This window comes from Xenopus laevis, chromosome 2S, assembly GCF_017654675.1.
Source record: "Xenopus laevis strain J_2021 chromosome 2S, Xenopus_laevis_v10.1, whole genome shotgun sequence".
Classification (NCBI taxonomy): domain Eukaryota; kingdom Metazoa; phylum Chordata; class Amphibia; order Anura; family Pipidae; genus Xenopus; species Xenopus laevis.
Window position 1 is genome coordinate 56,166,226 of NC_054374.1, and position 17,342 is coordinate 56,183,567.

Below are 17,342 nucleotides of genomic sequence, written 5' to 3' on the forward strand. Positions count from 1 at the left end.
TCCTACTGGACAGGGAGGTAGGATCTCCCTCCTCACTTTTTATTTTATGTTGAATTTTGAGAGAAATCAAACACAGTTTTTGTTTTTCTTTTGTATTTTCTTTTTGTTTATTTATTTATTTTTTACCTCTGTGTAGACACAGAGGGATGATTCCCAGGTAATGGAGAAGATTTTACCTGATGCCTCAAGACGCATAATCTGTAAATTATCGCTTATTGGGAAGAAATGCAGGTGTGGGCATATCCATGGTCCTAGCCCTGTGTTAAAATAGCCCCCTGCTATATTCCCAGCGAGGCACAAGATTCAATCTAGTGCTTTTTGGGAAGAGACACAGTTGTGGGCTAACCACATTATTACCTGTGAGCCTTTTGTTTTTTCTTCTGTATTTTTATTTATTTATTTATTTTTGCTTATTTTTTTACCTCTGTGTGGACACAGAGGGATGATTCCCAGGTAATGGAGAAGAATTTACCTGATGCCTCAAGACGCATAATCTGTAAATTATCGCTTATTGGGAAGAAGTGCAGGTGTGGGCATACCCATGGTCCTAGCCCTGTGCTAAAACAGCCCCCCTGCTATATGCCCAGCGAGGCACAAGATTCAATCTAGTGCTTTTTTGGGAACAGACAGGTGTGGGCTTCCCACATTGTTACCTGTGAGCTTTTTGGACTCCCCTTTTCTTTTGAGTTATGTGAGACTTTACAGAACTCTACAGAACTTCTGCAAAAGGGCCGTGGGTATGCATATGGGCTAGTTATAACTGCCTGAAGCTGGTGAGTATGAGTCTTCATTATCTACTGTGTGTAGTGCACTGGGAAGTCTGCATGCTAATTGGCTAATTATGTCCCTCAGCTGAGAGCTATTGGGGCTTTGGCTGGAGTTTCCATCCAGCTAATTAGCCACTCTGATAAGGTGCAGGTGTGCCTTCGCCCCGTTGCTATTGCTGTTTAATATTTTAAGCCTTGTATGGGTGAACCTGCATCCTCTATGCAGACACAGAAGTTATATTGGCTCATGTTACTAAGGCACCTCCAGGAAGGGCTAGAGGTTGCACTGATCAAGCAATATGGCACCTCCTTCCTTCTTATGAGTCTGCTCTTAACAAGCAGTGTTCCACCTGGATATTCCTGCTGACAAGCCTGAGCTATCTGGTAAGGTGCCTGTGTTCCCCTGACTTCTTGTATTATCTGAAGTCTTATGTTGTGAGCTGGCGTCCTCTGTGCAAAATACAGTATTGGCTCTTGCTACACTTTAAGTACTGGCTGGTGAATCCCTCTGCCTAAGCAGTGTGGTACCTGAATCCAGAGATTTTGATTTCTCAGTATCCATTGTGTATTTGAAACATTAATTGCACTGGGAAGTCTGCATGTTAATATGCTTAATATGTCCCTCAGCTGAAAGCTATCAGGGCTTTGGCTGGAGTTTCCATCAAGCTAACTAGTCACTGTCTGGTAAGGTGCAGGTGTTCCTTTGGCCCCTTTGCTATAGCTGTTTAATATTTTAAGTTTTGTATGGGTGAACCTGCATCCTCTTGGCTGACACAGTGGTTATATTGGCTCATGTGCTCAAGCAGTATGGCACCTCCTTCCTTTCTTATGAGTCTGCTCTTAACAAGCAGTGTTCCACTGGATTGGATATTCCTGCTAAGTCTGAGCTATCTGGTAAGCTGCCTGTGTTCCTTCTTATATTATATGAAGTCGTATGTTGTGAGCTGGAGTCCTCTGTGCAAAATGCAGTTACACAAGGTACTAAGTCTGCATGTTAATAAGCTAATTATGTCCCTCCGCTGAAACCTATCCGAGTTCTAGCTGAAGTTTCCAACCTGCGGACTTTTCATTGCTATCAGGTAATGTGCAGATACTCCTCAGTTTGCTACTGTTGTTTCTATTGTCCTCTGTGCAGACACAGAGGTTATATTTGCCTTTTATTACACTGGGTGCTGGCAGGGTTGGCTGGAGGCTTGCACTGCTGAAGCAGTATGGTAGCCCCTTCCTTCCTTACATTGAGTCTGCTCAGTGCTGTAACCTGATGTCATTGGGCCCCACAGCAAATTCATTTTAGGGCCCCTAACATATCCAGAGGTTGTGCTTTTTTACCAATACGTATTGAAATTGCTCTTTATTTGGGCCTCATGGGTCCCTATACCTTTTGGGCCCACCTGCAGCTGCAGGGTCTGCTTCCTCTTTAGTTACGCCCCTGAGTCTGCTCCTTAGAAGTAGTCTGCCACCAAGGATCTGTCTGGATTATTCCTACTGTCTAGCGCATATTATCTGGTTAGGTGCCTGTATTCCTCTGACTTCTTGTATAGTTGTCATCTGAGGTGTTAGGTTTGTGAGCCCGAGTTCTCTGCGCAGACACAGTAGGCAAGTGTGCTCTTTATTACACCTGGTATTTCCAGGACCGGCTAGGGGTTTGTTCTGCTGTAGCAGCATTGTGCCCCATTTTTTCCTATGATGTTTCCACACTTAACAGGCAGTGTTCCGAGTTATATGGTGTCTTTTTGTGTGATGTAGGCCTTCTCTTAGATATTCTATTCCCATCTGGTGGCTTTTGTTGGGAGCTCAGTTGTAGTTATACTACATCTACTGAGTTTTTGTGACTGTAGGTTTCCCTTCTTTAATTGTTGGTAGATTAAAGGCACTTACTGTTATGTCTATTGGCACCTTAACATGCTTGAAGCCAGCTTGTAGTCTATGGCCCCTTGTGTGGCCTCGGGCATCTCGCCAGGGAGCTGGGTTTGTGTGGCCTCTGGCTTTCATTATGGCCCTTGGCTTGGGTTAGAGCCCTTGTTTTGGTCCATGGCTTTTTACCATGGTCCTCGGCTCCTGGGTCTGCTGGCCTTTTACAAGGGCCCTTGTTCTGCTGGCCTGTTGCATGAGCCTTTGGCTCATGTGGTCTTTTACCCTTGGCACATTTGTTTGGTTGTCCTTTTACCTGGGTTATTATGGCTGCGGGCCTGTTTTCATGGCCCTTAACTTAGGTGCTTGATTGCCTTTTACCAGGGTTCTTGGGCTGTTGGCCTTTTCTGTGGCCCCTGGCTAAGGTGGCCGCTAGTTTTTATTATAGTCCTTGTGGGCTTGTGGCTGCCAGTCTTGGCTGTGACCTATGGTGCATAGGTCACCAGCCAGGCTGTGGCGGCTGATAGGCATGGTTACTATTCTTGCTGTGGCCCTTGGTGGGCATGTCTGTTTGCCTTGCGGCAATCCTTGGCAGGACAACAGCCATTGGTTTTGTCTTGTCTGCAATCCTTGCAGGTATGGTTCTGGTTACACCAGCAGTAGGCATGATTGACTATTTGGTTGGATCTAACATGGGTTGTACCATCAGCTGGTGTTTGCTCTGAGTTTCGCAGCCCATAGCTAATTTTGTTGCTGATTGGTATTCAGCAGCGGATGTTGATCATATGTTGGCTTACAGCTAACCTTTTCTTCTGCCTTACATGCATTGTTTTTGGTCTTGTATGCCACTGCTTATTATCAATAAGGCTGGCTTTTGGACCAGGGTTTTGCAAGTTCAACAACTGACGTGCTCCGTTGTTGTATGTATGGAAATTGACTTTTGTGTCAGGTGCCAGTGCAGTTGGTTACCTTGTCCCTAAGGGTGGCATTCACAATAGCTGGCTTATTTACTATTGCTTGTGTATTCGAATTCCACTCTGGTTTTTTGCAAACACTTCAGCTGACGGGCATCTTGGCCTGCTAGTGTGACAATGGCCTTGCACATCTATGTTGGAATACATAATAGTTGGCTGGTCCACCACTGGTTGCATGTATGGTGGCTGGCTCTCTGCCAGTGGATTGTGCATCATTGCTGGTTGGTACCAGTTTTTGTAGGCTATAAGCTTCTGGCATGCCTGATTTTGGATTGTGATCCCAGCTGTTGGCTGGTTCAGTAGCTTCTATGTATGGTCACAGGTTTGGTTCAGTTTTTGCATAAACTGTAGCATTGTGCAGCTTGAGCTGTAGTGGCCTCGGCTTTTGTGGGTGTTTTCTAGAACTGTAATTGGCTTGGGTCCCATTGCTTGCTTGTGTAGCAGTTGGCTGGGGCAACAGCATAGCTTACTGGTAGATGGCTTTAAGTCACATTGGTTGGTTCAGCAGCTTATCCTTGTGCTGTTGTATACCCAGTTTAGATTTGGTGGTTGGTGGAGCTACTGGGCTGTACCAGCATGGCTCTACAATGGTTACAATGATATGCTGATTTATGATAACCCAGAGTTGGTGTTCATTTAGTTAAGTCTTCATTAGGTATTATTAGCATGGAGTTAGTGGATCTTGGACTGATCTCTGGTGTAGAGGTGACTCCGGTCAGCACTGGTTTGAGCTGCCTCCATTAAGATGCAGGACCAGGCTAATGTGGGCCAAGTCTTTTTAGGGCCACTTGCTATTGCTGAGGATCGTGTATTTCTCCTGCACTGGTGATAGATGCATTCAAATTGTGTTTAGTTTCTGATCTGATTGATTTCCTGGTGGTTTCTAGGGTGTTTTAGTTCTGAGATGGCTATTGCCATCATTCTGGTTTTGTCCTAAGGCACCTTTTTTGTTTTAACAGTTGCAGGATTTTTGTTCTTCCCCAGGTGGGGTTTTGTCAGATAACCATATTGCAGGTATCCCTCTAGTCACTGAGGGAACCTTTTTAAACAGAATATGTTTATTCTTAATCTGCAATGCTTGATCCTCAAGTACCGGTCTCTAATTTTGTGGTTGATTTTGTAGCTCTTGTTAATCGTTTACCATGTCCTAGGACATGTTGTTCTTGTGCCTTTTATCTACCCTTTTCAGGAGATATACATTTTATCAGCTCCCCTGTTGGATGGATGTGATGCTGGCCTTTTCTCAGGGCCTCCTTAGCATCAGTTTGGTTTTTGCATTATGTTGGTTATTCCCACCCCTTGTTTTCGGTGCATGGCTTGGTAGATCCCATGTGTACTGACATGGAGGGACGTAGAAGAAATAGAGAATTTTACTTACCTACTTGACGTGAATTCCTTTTCTTCTAGTCCCGACATGTCAGTACAGGGTTTCCCATCCCAATTATTTATTTTGGTTACTGTACTGCTATGGCAAAAGTATAACTGTGGTGAGGAGGAAGTCATGTGGTCTTATAGGTCATGATTCATTTTGATTGGCTATGTTATAGGTCCTACCTCCAGGTCTGGGAGGGGCAATGCCCCATGTGTACTGACATGTCGGGACTAGAATAAAAGGAATTTACGTCAAGTAGGTAAGTAAAATTCTCTATTTTTTGCTGAACCCTGCAGCTGAGATGCAAGTCAATCACATTTTGCAAACAAAGCAAAAGCGTAAGGAAAACGAATTCTACAATATAACTGAAATGGTTTTCATTTTGTAGCAAGCAGGAAAGGACAGAAGGGGGGGCAACTGCCCCCTCTTGCCCCCTTCTGTGGACACCCATGCCTTCGTGCTTTCAAACCCATTGCGATGCCACTGAATGGCATACTGCCCCTAAAATTCTGCCACCCTAGGCCCGGGCCTTTCCACAAATCCTGGCCTGTGTACAGACCCCAAATAAAAATAGTGCATATGAATTTTCTCAGCTACATATACACCCTATTAACCGCTCCTAGTTAGGGTTGCCACCTGGCAGGTATTTTACTGGCCTGGCCAGTAAAAATGATGGTTTATCCCAATGTTATTAATAGGGAAAAAAGATAAATATATAGGAAGGTCTGTATTTTTTTTCCAGAAAAGGTAGCAACTCTACTCCCAGTTCCCCATCCAACTCGAGAGGCAGCATGTCCCATGCCAATACTGCATAACAAAAAAAAATATTTGGACAGGAGAGCAGAACTAGTCATTATTTGTGGGAAGGCCACAAAGGCCTGAGCATAGAGCGACAAAGTTTTAGGGGTGGCATAAGGCCTTGATTACCTTTGTTTTTATGTGGAGCTAATAAAGACTAATACTAGAGTGGCCAAGATGGCATCTAAGCAGAGAGAAGCTCTTTCGCAACCAGAGTATCCTGACCGCCACAACAGCAGGAAAGGCACTTAACCCGAAGTCTCCCCATATATCTAATGAGGAGACATTCTCTAATATTTTCACTATTGAAAGGGCACACTGTGTCCCTACTAGACCCCAACCAGCAGGAACTCCACCCAGGCCATGGATTATGCGGTTCCTGAATTATAGGGACCGTGATGCAGCAATGGCGGCCAGGAAAAAAGGGCAATTGACCTTTAATGGAGCTAACATTTTATTATACCCAGATTACTCCCAAGTTGTACAAGTAAAGGGCAATTTATCAAGGAGTTAAGCGGAGGCTGCATGGAGCCAGCATTATTTACTCAATGTTGTACCCAGCTAAACTGCGTGTGATTCAGGGAGACCACACACTTTTCTTATCAGCAGAAGAAGCTGTGGCTCAATACTCTACACGTCTCACCCCGGAACAGCCCACAATGTAATGGTGAAGGCCCACACAGAAGGGCCCAAATGTAAATCTTTCTGACTAAGGATTTTTAATGTTCGGATATACTGAAGAAATATATGAGTCAGCATGACCTCACTGTGGGGTGACAGCACCAGTTTAGCCAACAGGAACAGGAGAGGTCAGCAGATGTGTTGTACAAGGACTACACTGTAGGGCCATTTACTCAACACAGAGATAGGAGTCTCAGAGGACTTGAGCCAGGACACAATCCACTCCTGCCAGACAACATGTGTGTGTGTGTGTATATACATACATACATACATACATACATACATATACACACACACACACACACACACACACACAGTGGGACCTCACTCTCCAAGAATAATTGTTGCTCAACATTTTTAACTGGTAAACTACTAGGCAATACGGTAAGGAGCAGCCGGTACACACGTCTGCCACTGCAAGCAAAAATATGTATACAGTACATGTAGACTGAACTCCACTCAAACTAGGTTTCTGGTTTAAAAACAGCATGGGTTGACGAGTAGCTACCTCATCAATTGGCATAAACCTCAGTATGTCTAAGGTTTTGGGTAAAGGCTCACCCAAGTTTGGGGGGTGGGCAGAATGGGAAGGGCCAAAGTCCACAAGCATTCTCTTAAAGGGGACATTTCATATAACCTTCATATTCAGATATATTGCACATCCTTCCTCAAAACATGTAATGATGCAGAAAGAAAAACGTTTTGAAAGCATTTTACCTCCTAGAACTGTCATTATATCAGAGCTGCAGAGAGAACCTCTCAGGTCAGAAGCTAGGCTGAAATGAAGAGTGGGAGTGTCTGTTCATTCTCTCACAGGAAGTGGTCACAGCACTGACTGACAGGCTGAACTCCTGAGCTTTAGCAGCCAAACCCCTCCCCTCCCACCCTCTGTCCTGTGTTTCCAGCCTGCACATAACTACTGTCTTATGCTGCTGCCTGATCATTCACTTTTAACAGCATCCCTGAAATGCTCAACATTAATCAATATATGTGAAGGTTAATACAAACTGCAATAGTAATATAATAGTATTTTCTTTTATTTAAAGTACAACAGTATTGTCCTGTGTTCCACAGCAAATAGGCATCAGTCACACATGTCCCGGGACATAATCTATAGTCCATAATATATTGTTATACACTGTTTGTTTTCCTTCATATTCATATATGATCAGGTGCAGGGAGTTGCAAGGGAGTAAATGCAGCTGTTCTGGAACAATTTATGACCAGGTGCAGGGAGTTGCAAGGGGAAATGCAGCTATTCTGGAACAATTTATGACCAGGTGCAGGGAGTTGCAAGGGGAAATGCAGCTATTCTGGAACAATTTATGACCAGGTGCAGGGAGTTGCAAGGGGAAATGCAGCTATTCTGGAACAATTTATGATCAGGTGCAGGGAGTTGCAAGGGGAAATGTAGCTGTTTAGGAACAATTTATGACCAGGTGCAGGGAGTTGCAAGGTAAAATGCAGCTGTTTAGGAACAATTTATTACCAGGTGCAGGGAGTTGCAAGGTAAAATGCAGCTGTTTTGGAACAATCTATGACCAGGTGCAGGGAGTTGCAAGGGGAATGCAGCTGTTGTGGAGCAGTTTATGACCAGGTGCAGGGAGTTGCAAGGGGAAATGCAGCTGTTCTGGAACAATTTATGACCAGGTGCAGGGAGTTGGAAGGTAAAATGCAGCTGTTCTGGAACAATTTATGACCAGGTGCATGGAGTTGCAAGGTAAAATGCAGCTCTTGTGGAGCAGTTTATGATCAGGTGCAGGGAGTTATAAGAGGAAATACAGCTGTTGTGGAAGAGTTTATGATCAGGTGCAGGGAGTTGCAAGGGAAATGCAGCTGTTGTGTAACAATTTATGATCAGGTGCAGGGAGTTGCAAGGGGAAATGCAGCTGTTGTGTATCAATTTATAGGGAGGTGCAGGGAGTTGCAAGGGGAAGTGCAGCTGTTATGGAACAATTTATAGGGAGGTGCAGGGAGTTGCAAGGGGAAATGCAGATGTTATGGAACAATTTATAGGGAGGTGCAGGGAGTTGCAAGGGGAAATGCAGATGTTATGGAACAATTTATAGGGAGGTGCAGGGAGTTGCAAGGGGAAGTGCAGCTGTTATGGAACAATTTATAGGGAGGTGCAGGGAGTTGCAAGGGAATAAATGCAGCTGATGGAATTGTATAACATATAATAACAGATGCAGGGAGTTACAAAGGAAACCCCAAAAAGACGTTGATTGCTGGTTGTATACAACATAATACTGGGTAGAAAATGACTATGGTACTTACACTAACTGCTCATACTGCTCATTGCCCCCAGAAAAGAATAAAATACTTTTAGCAGCAGATTATGTATTATTTATACAGAAATTTGCTTTTCTTTCTTTTCCACAATTATTGCAGGGCAAGAGAAAGGAACAAGCAGTGAAGGGAGGGGGAGGAAAACAAACAGGGCAGAGATGGGGTTACATAAATAGGACAGAGAGGGAGAGAAAGGAGCAGGGAAGGGAAAACCAGCAGCAAGGGTTAACAGAAGTCTGCAGGGAAGGACTGAGAGAGACATCACAGACACGCCCACTCCTCCCTCATTGGCTGTTGCTCTATAGCTTATACAGAAACAGCCGTCGGCTGCAGTTCAGATACTGAAGAGTCTGAGACAGGAAGTTTCAAAGGGGGAGGGCTGAGAACAGTTTTCAAGCTAATACAGGCGGTTTTTGATGCAAAAGGTATTGAAATAAAAACACTCTTCTATTTTACATTATTTGAAATAGTTTAAAGCATTGTGAAAATGTATGCTATATGTCCCCTTTAAAGACATACAATAAGGTTGTAATGAAAATAACAGTTAAGGGTTATTTGTTTATATGTTGTTTGGTGTGTTTATTTTTAGTCTTCAAAATGTGGGTTACCTAACATGTTACAATATGATGCACAGGGGCAGCTGGAGGCAGGACGAGCCCAGCAATATATATTAAACATTCATCATGGTTGGTGTGACAATTGTAACATGGAATGTTAACTCTAAATTCAAAAGGGCACAAATACTTAATCACATATACAGACACCATCCAGACGTTGTTATACTCCAGAAAACTCACTTAACAGGCCAAAAACAGCTGGCTCTCAAATGGCACTGGGTAGGACATGCATACCATGCCATATTCTCAACTGACTCCAGGGGAGTTTCCATTTTGATAAAGAAAATAATTTCATATGAGCTTCTCATGCATACTGATTTTTTTGGTAGGTTTATCATTTTATAATACAAAGTATTGGGTTGCAAATGACTCTTCAATGACTACCAATGTACTCCGGGACTCTGCAGGGTGCTAGAGAACCTAGCAAAGAGGAAATGAACCAAAAAAGAGTCAGCAATGCAGGAAGCTCAATCTGCATTTGCCAGGGAAAAAACAGAGGGGAAATACGCTGAGCTACTAAAAGCTCAAAGGGAGTTAGACCTACAGCATGTGACCTTAACCAGGAAAAAGCTATTATACCAATATCAAAGAATCTTTGAATCAGGGGAAAAAAATGGCTAAGTTCTAGCCTACCTCTCAAATGCTACTGAGGTCATTACGGTAATACCAAGCATACGGGACAGAGAACTTTTGTACAGACCCACAAGTATAGCAAGCATTTTTGCTTCTTATTTTAAGCACATATACACGCAAGTCCCCAAAACTGAAGCAGATCTTGAGAGCTACCTAGAAAATATCCCACTACCCAAAATGTCAATCGAACAAATTAACTTTTTGGATAACCTTATCCCTCCCAAAGGTTGAGAAGGCAATACATAGCTTGCCTACTAACAAAACCCTTGGTCCATATGGACTACCAGCCGCATGGTACAAACTGTTATGTAAAAAAGGCACCCCCACTTGCCAGAGTATTTAACAAATCCTTCAAATCACATACATTCCCTGAGACTTTCTACAAGGCAGTGATTACTTTAATTCATAAAAGTGGCAAAGATCAACACAGACACTAAAATATTAGCGAAACTGCTCAGTAATAGCCTTATGAAAGTCATAACTGAGTTGATACACAGCAATCAATACTGGTTAATGCCCAAAGAAAACATCTTTAAACCTGAGAAGGGTGTTCACCGACCTGCAGTACTCCAAACTAACGCAAACAGAGGGGCTACTAGCGTCTCTCGATATAACCAAGGCGTTCAATATCCTCTGGGCAGTGCTAAGATGATATGGGTTTGGCCCCAGGTTTATTACCTGGATTCAATTACTTTACAACAAGCCTACTGCACGTATACCATACTATCTGACAGATTCTGTCAGGGCATGGGAACTAGACATGGTTGCCCTTTGTCCCCCTTACTATTTGCATTGGCTGTTGAACCCCTCACCATAGCTATTCAGCAAAATGCAGTAATCAGAGGTCTGATGGTTGGTAGGGCAGAAGACAAAACAGCCCTGTATGAATATGATATAATCCTATTCTTGAAAGACGGGGAGAATTCACTCTCCCAGACACTGAACACCTTGGAAACATTTGGCGACTATAGTGGACTTAGGATAAATAGGCAAAAAAACCAACCTATTTTCTCTAGTGGACCCAGGAAGTGGGGGCACCTTACATGGTCTGCGATGGGTATCCCAATTTAGATATCTGGACATAGAGATCATAAGAGATATGTCCAAATATAAACTTGGAGCCCATACTAGCCAAATTCAAAAAAGACGCTACTCATTGGATAAAACTTCCTCTAACTGTCCAGTATCACTGGCAAATCAATTTTTTACTAAACTTAATAGTGAAATAAGATCATTTGTCTGAGCCAAAAATTTCCTAGAGTTGGATGGGCCACTCTCAAAGCTCCATATCATAGGGGAGGACTAGCTTTGCCTAACAGACAATATTATGTAGCGGGTCAGCCGACTAGCACAACTGGTTTAACCCAGACCCCGACAACCCAATAACAGCTATACATGGGAATATAATGGGATCTCTGGAAGCCTTACGGAATGCCCCATATAATATGTATGTATATTTTTATTTGTAAAGCACTCCTCAAGGGCAAAGCACTGTACAGCAAATCAATAAATTAGTAGTAACAAACAAGGGTTCATTGGAATAAAAAGCAACAATAAGTGCATTATTAGAAATACAATTCACATAAATATAATTACAATACAGATTAAGTGCTCAGTTCACATAAATATAATTACAATACAGATTAAGTGCTCAGTGTCAAGGAAACAAAAGGCTAGAGGACCCTACCCCGTAGGGCTTACAGTCTAAATGGGAGGGTAACATACAGACAATTCAGAGGGGTATTAAGGTGCTGTGGGTTACAGTTTGTTACACTGTGCCAGTTCAGGTGTTATCCAGGTGCTCCCAGAGGTAGTCTTTGAGTTTTGTTTTTAAAACACTGAAGGAGGATTCTCTCCTGAGAGATTCAGGAATGGCATTCCAAATGTAAGGAGTCGCAAGAGAGAAGGGTTTGATACAGGAAACAACAGTAATAGTGAGGGGTACAACCAAGCGGTTGCTCAGAGAGGAGCGGAGGTTTCGGGCAGGAACAATGTTGTAAAAACCTCTACATTTAGAAAAGCTTTGCAGTTTGGTAGAAAGACTACTTTATCTTTGTTGTCATCAGAATGTGTACTTTCCAAATATATATGGTTTTGGGGGGTCTTGCGACATAATATGAAGTCAAAGGTCTACGTTTACAGAAGGCGAATCGACAGCGGAGAAAATTCATATGCACTATTTTTATTTGGGGTCCACACATGCCGGCTGCTTTGGTATATCTATGCATCTCTGGCATCAAACTGTTCAGTAGACCCTTGGCGTCAATATTTAGTGTGTTTTAAAATTAAATTTTTTACATATTCTTTATTTTTCTCTTTTTTCAGATAAACAAACAAAATATTAAAAAGAAAGAAAACAGACATAAGAAGACATGAAATAAGGATTCTGCCCGTCACCATAAAGGGGTCACATTTGGAACATGACAAACTACACAACTATACATTAGTTAAACAATGACCAATAAAATTGTGAAGTATGATATGGTTAATCACTTGATTTAATTTCACTGGGGGAATCCAAAATAGAGGAAAGAAATAAAAAGTTTGGGGAATTAGGGAAAGATCAGAGCAATTCACCACTATTTAGGTTTCTTACGATCTCCACATAAATGTGATTGCTGAAGGTTTTCAGTATTTGGGTAAATCCCCTGAAAACGTATCTTCCACTGGGAGCCATAAGGCTTGTCGAAGGGTTCTTCTTTTGAGGAACATAGGTGGATAAGGTGTGGGTGTATTCTGGGGAGGATTTAAAAAGCACCCAGATTGTCCAAGTTTTTATATATCGGTTTGGATTTATGTCGGCGTATGAGAGCAATTCTTCCATTTGCTGTATGTGGTTCAGCTATGTAGCCCAATCTCCAATGGTAGGTGTGGAGATGATTTCCATTACCTGGGGATCACTGTTCTGGCGGTCGCGATTGCAAATGCTGTAAATCCCTTTGGTTTCATCTGCACTGACGTATTTGGGGCAGGTATAGATGATAGTGCTAATGTAGGTTCTGATGGGATATCTACTCCTATTATCTTGGTTATTGTTTGAAAAACTTTAGTCCAAAAGGGTTGCAATTGTAAACAGTCCCACCAAATATGTTTCATATCCCCATTCTGGGTATTGCATCTCCAGCACATATCCGGTGTGCCGGAGTAGATTGATCGCAGGATTGGGCATTTGTACCATCTAGTAATTATTTTGTAATTAATCTCGTGCCTTGCATGCAGTCGCCATATTATGTGTGAACACAAAGGACTGCTCCCATTCTTTTATGGTAAATGAGCAGTTAAAGTCTTTTTCTCAGTGTTGCTTAAATTTGAGTTATTAGTTGCCTTTAAGGTCTAGGATTAAAGCATATACTTAGGATAAGGTATGGGCAGGTGTGGTTTTAGCTAGACAAAGATCATCAAAGGCGGTTGTGTCCATTAGTAGTTTAGCCTTCTCTGGATGGGTCTGAAACCAGTGTGTAAGTTGGTGGTGCATAAACTTCTGTGCAAAGCTGTGCATAGGGTTGCTTGGGATAATATCCAAAGAGGCTATTCCGGTAGAGGATCTAGTTTGGGTGAAAGGGAGGTTTTCAGTGTAGCATTTGCCCAGGAGGCCCAGAGGGAAAGCTGGGTTGCCTATTAAGGGTGGGGTCCCGACCTAACAGACACAGGTACCTGTCTCTGGAGCTTGTCCCAGATCATTAGTGTTTTTTGTACTATCAATGGGATTTCAGGATTGCTTTGTCTATCTTGTAGAAATATCCAAGGCAGTGCAACAATTGGCTGCCGTAATTGTTGTTCTATTTGGATCCATTATTTTTGGTTCGTGTAATGAAAGAAGTCTATCAGTCTCGTACAAGTTGCTGCCTGCCAGTATGAATAAAGATCAGGAAGTCCTGCACCTCCTTTCTGTTTACGTCTATGTAGGGTTGTTGGTTTGATACGAGGAGGTTTGTTAGCCCATACGAAATGTGTGAGGATCCTATTTGCACTCTGAAAGAAGTTTCTAGTCGGTGGAATGGGGATGGTTTGAAAGAGGTAGGATTGTCAATTTGACCAAATTAATCCTTCCAAACCAAGTTATCGTAGATTGGTCTACTTTTTGCAAGTCTGCCCTGACTGGATTGAGCAGTTTTGGGTAATTGACCATCGCAGACGTGGAGTGGTCTCTCGGAACCAGTATCCCCAGGTACTGGAGTGCAGTTGGCTGCCATAAGAAGGGAAAATTATGCTGTACTCTCTGAATATCCGATTTTAATGCCTCTGCTTTCCTTTATTGATTTTAAAATTGCTGTGGACCCCGAATCTCTCTCATTCCTGAACCAATGGTGGGATAGTGAAAAAAGGAGATTTTAGGTAAACCATTAGGTCATCTGCAAAGGCAGCTGTCTTTACTTCTTGGTCACCTATTTTAACCCCCTGGAGGTAGGGTATAAAGTGCCATAATGGTATCCCAAGGCCTGACTGCAAAAGGTATTCTCTGAGAAATCACCAGCTCACTCGGTCAAAGGCCTTCTCTGCATCCGCTGAAAGATGTATAAGTGGTATTTTTTTCCTTTGAGCATAGTGGAGTACAGAGAAGACCTTTATCGTATTATCCCCGGCCTCCCGCCCAGGACAAAACCCACTTGATTTGCTCGTATAAGTGTGGTAAGTAGTGGTTTAAGTCTATTTGCTAGTAATTTAGCATACAATTTGGTGTCTACATTCAACAATGATATGGGCCTGTAACTAGCGCAATTTGTCGGGTCTTTACCAGGCTTTAATATCACGGTTATGGTAGCTTCTAAGAAAGAATGAGAGGGTGGGTTTGTTTCAGATAGCGAATTGAAGGCAATATTAGTGGTGAAAGGAAATCCCCCAGTATCTTATATAGCCCAATGGAGAAGTCATCCGGGCCCGGGCACTTGCCAGATGGGGTTGAGGAAATGGCCTGCTGAAGTTCTTCATGTTTAAAGGGTTGAGAGAGTGTTTCTAATATAGCGGGGTCTGTAATCTGTTTATGGCTAATTTCTGTAATATAGTCTTAATTGTTGCCGGTTAGGAAGCATTACCACTTGTAAGTTATATAGTTTATCGTAATATTGTTTAAAGGTCTGCGCAATTTTACTAGTATGATGGGTGTTGTGCCCCTCTGTTTGTATGTTTTGTATAAAGCTCGCATTTTCTTAAATAATCTAGCCAGCCAGGCCCGGACTGACAATGTGCCCGTACGGGCAATTGCCCGAGGGGCCGCTCTGTTTCTTACTTAGTGGGCCGCTCTACTGTCCGGGAGTCAACTGCCCGTGCAAGTCCCCTTCCCTGCCCTTTTCCCTGACTGTGTGGAGCAGTGAAACAGACCTCTCTGCAGCCGTGCTGTCTCCTGTTATACGTCTCCTAATAATCTGCTCTCTGCTGACAAGTCTGACAGGCTGCAGACAGCAGACATGACCAGTGGATTGCAGAGTGAGCATCAATTAGAAACGGTCTGCTGTTTGCAGCCTGCCAGCAGAGAGCTGATTATTAGGAGAAGTACAACAAGAGACAGCACGGCAGAAAGGTCTGTTTCACTGCTTCACACAGTCACTGAAAAGGCAGAGGGAAGGGGACTTTCTTGGGCATTTCTCAGAGTACTGAAAATTACAAGTTGGCAATACAACAAAAAGGGTGTGGAGCTTGGGTGGGCTGAATTGTCAATCAGAACATTACTGTGTCTATTAAAAATCACATTTGAACATTTTGCCACCCACTCAGCTGGGAATCATACATGTGTTAAACTGCTGGAACTGGCACTGTGTCCTTTAGGTGATTACTTATTTACTGTTCTGGATTCTCATGGAACTACACTACAGCACTTTGGGGCAAATTCACTAAGCGCTGAAGCACTGAACGCTAGCGTTAATTTGCTAGCGTTTGGCATTTTCGTTACTTCGCAAATTCACTAACGAATGTTGGCGTAGTTTCGCTAGTGTTACTTCGCACCCTTACGCCTGGCGAATTTTCGCTACGGACGTAACTACGCAAATTCACTAACTTTGGCAGTGTACTGAACGCTACCTTTTACGCTAGACTTCCTTCGCCACCTCAGACCTGGCGAAGCGCAATAGAGTAGATAGGGATTGTTTCAAAAAAAGTCAAAATTTTTTCTAAGTCCCAAAAAACGCTGGCGTGTTTTCTATATTATGGGTGATGGGCTGAAAAAGATCGAAATTTTTTTTGGGGCTCCCCTCCTTCCCCCCTACATTTCCTGACTCATGGCAACTTACCTATACAGTGGGCACATGTGTAGGGCAAAATAAAAATTTTATTTGATGTTTTGAAGGTTTTCTAGGCATTTGTAGTGCTGATACGTATTCCTCCATTGAAATTTGAATTTGGCGCCGTATGCAAATTAGCCTTTGCTAGCGTAACTTCGCTTCACTTAGCGAATCAACGCTAGCGCAACTTTGCAATCTTACGCTACCCCTGTGCGCAACTTCGGATTTTAGTGAATTTGCGGAGCGCTGGCGAAACTACGCCTGGCGAAATGCAGCGAAGTTGCGCCTGGCGCAACTACGAATGTTAGTGAATTTGCCCCTTAGTCTTCAGGAGTAGTTCAAACTTATAAAGATATAGCCAATGCAGCACTGCATAAAAGTAGACATTTGCCCAGAATGATGTGGTGCCTAGGCGTTCATGCCCCAACAAGACCTTCAGCACATGTAGTAGTTCTACAGAATCTGGATAGGGTTGCCACCTTTCAATAAGTACAGTTAAGCGAGAAAGGCAGCTCTTTATGCACATAATTTTTGCAGTTTTACCCCAATATATGTGTGAATGAGTACAAAACCATTGTGTGTTTACATGTGGGCTGCTTTGATTTTTTTTGCCCGGGCTGCTTTTTACTCCCAGTCCGGCCCTGTAGCCAGCATTTTCCAGCATTTATTACCCCATGCATAGAATTTCCCTTTACCTTTCTCTATATATTTATGATATTGATGTTGGTTAATTTCTCTTAACTCTTGCCTTGCTTTTTGCAATTTTCCATAAGAATCGGTGGCTAGATTAATTTTGTGTAGTGTTTCTAGCTCATGGATCTGTTTGATAAGATGATTATAGCGGATCATTCAGGTTTTCTTGAGCCTGGATCCAGGTTTAATAAGGGTACCCCTAAGCACGCATTTCAAAGCCTCCAACTTCGTTAGCGAAGCAGTTTTGTCTGTTGCATGATCTGTCTTAAAGTTTGTTTTGGTTTCTTTCAGTTCCGACATGCAATCTTTATCTCGGAGTAAAGATTCATTTAGGGTCCACTGGTGAGTTGGGAGGTCGGGTACCCTAATAGATATGTGTATTGTGTTGTGATCTGAATTGACTTAATCAAGCCTACTGTATTGATCGAAGGGGGGAAGTAGTAGGTGTAATC

The 17,342-nt window shown here is 42.9% G+C and overlaps 1 protein-coding gene and 1 long non-coding RNA gene across 3 annotated transcripts in view; one reads left to right on the forward strand and one right to left on the reverse strand.

The window, feature by feature from the left end:
- dennd2d.S (DENN/MADD domain containing 2D S homeolog) overlaps positions 1 to 17,342 on the reverse strand; it is a 109,554-nt gene that overhangs the window by 61,592 nt on the left and 30,620 nt on the right.
- Positions 8,899 to 12,462, forward strand: LOC121400536. The gene is made up of 2 exons (XR_005965796.1): positions 8,899 to 9,157; positions 12,308 to 12,462. It is a non-coding gene; the product is annotated as an uncharacterized LOC121400536 (long non-coding RNA).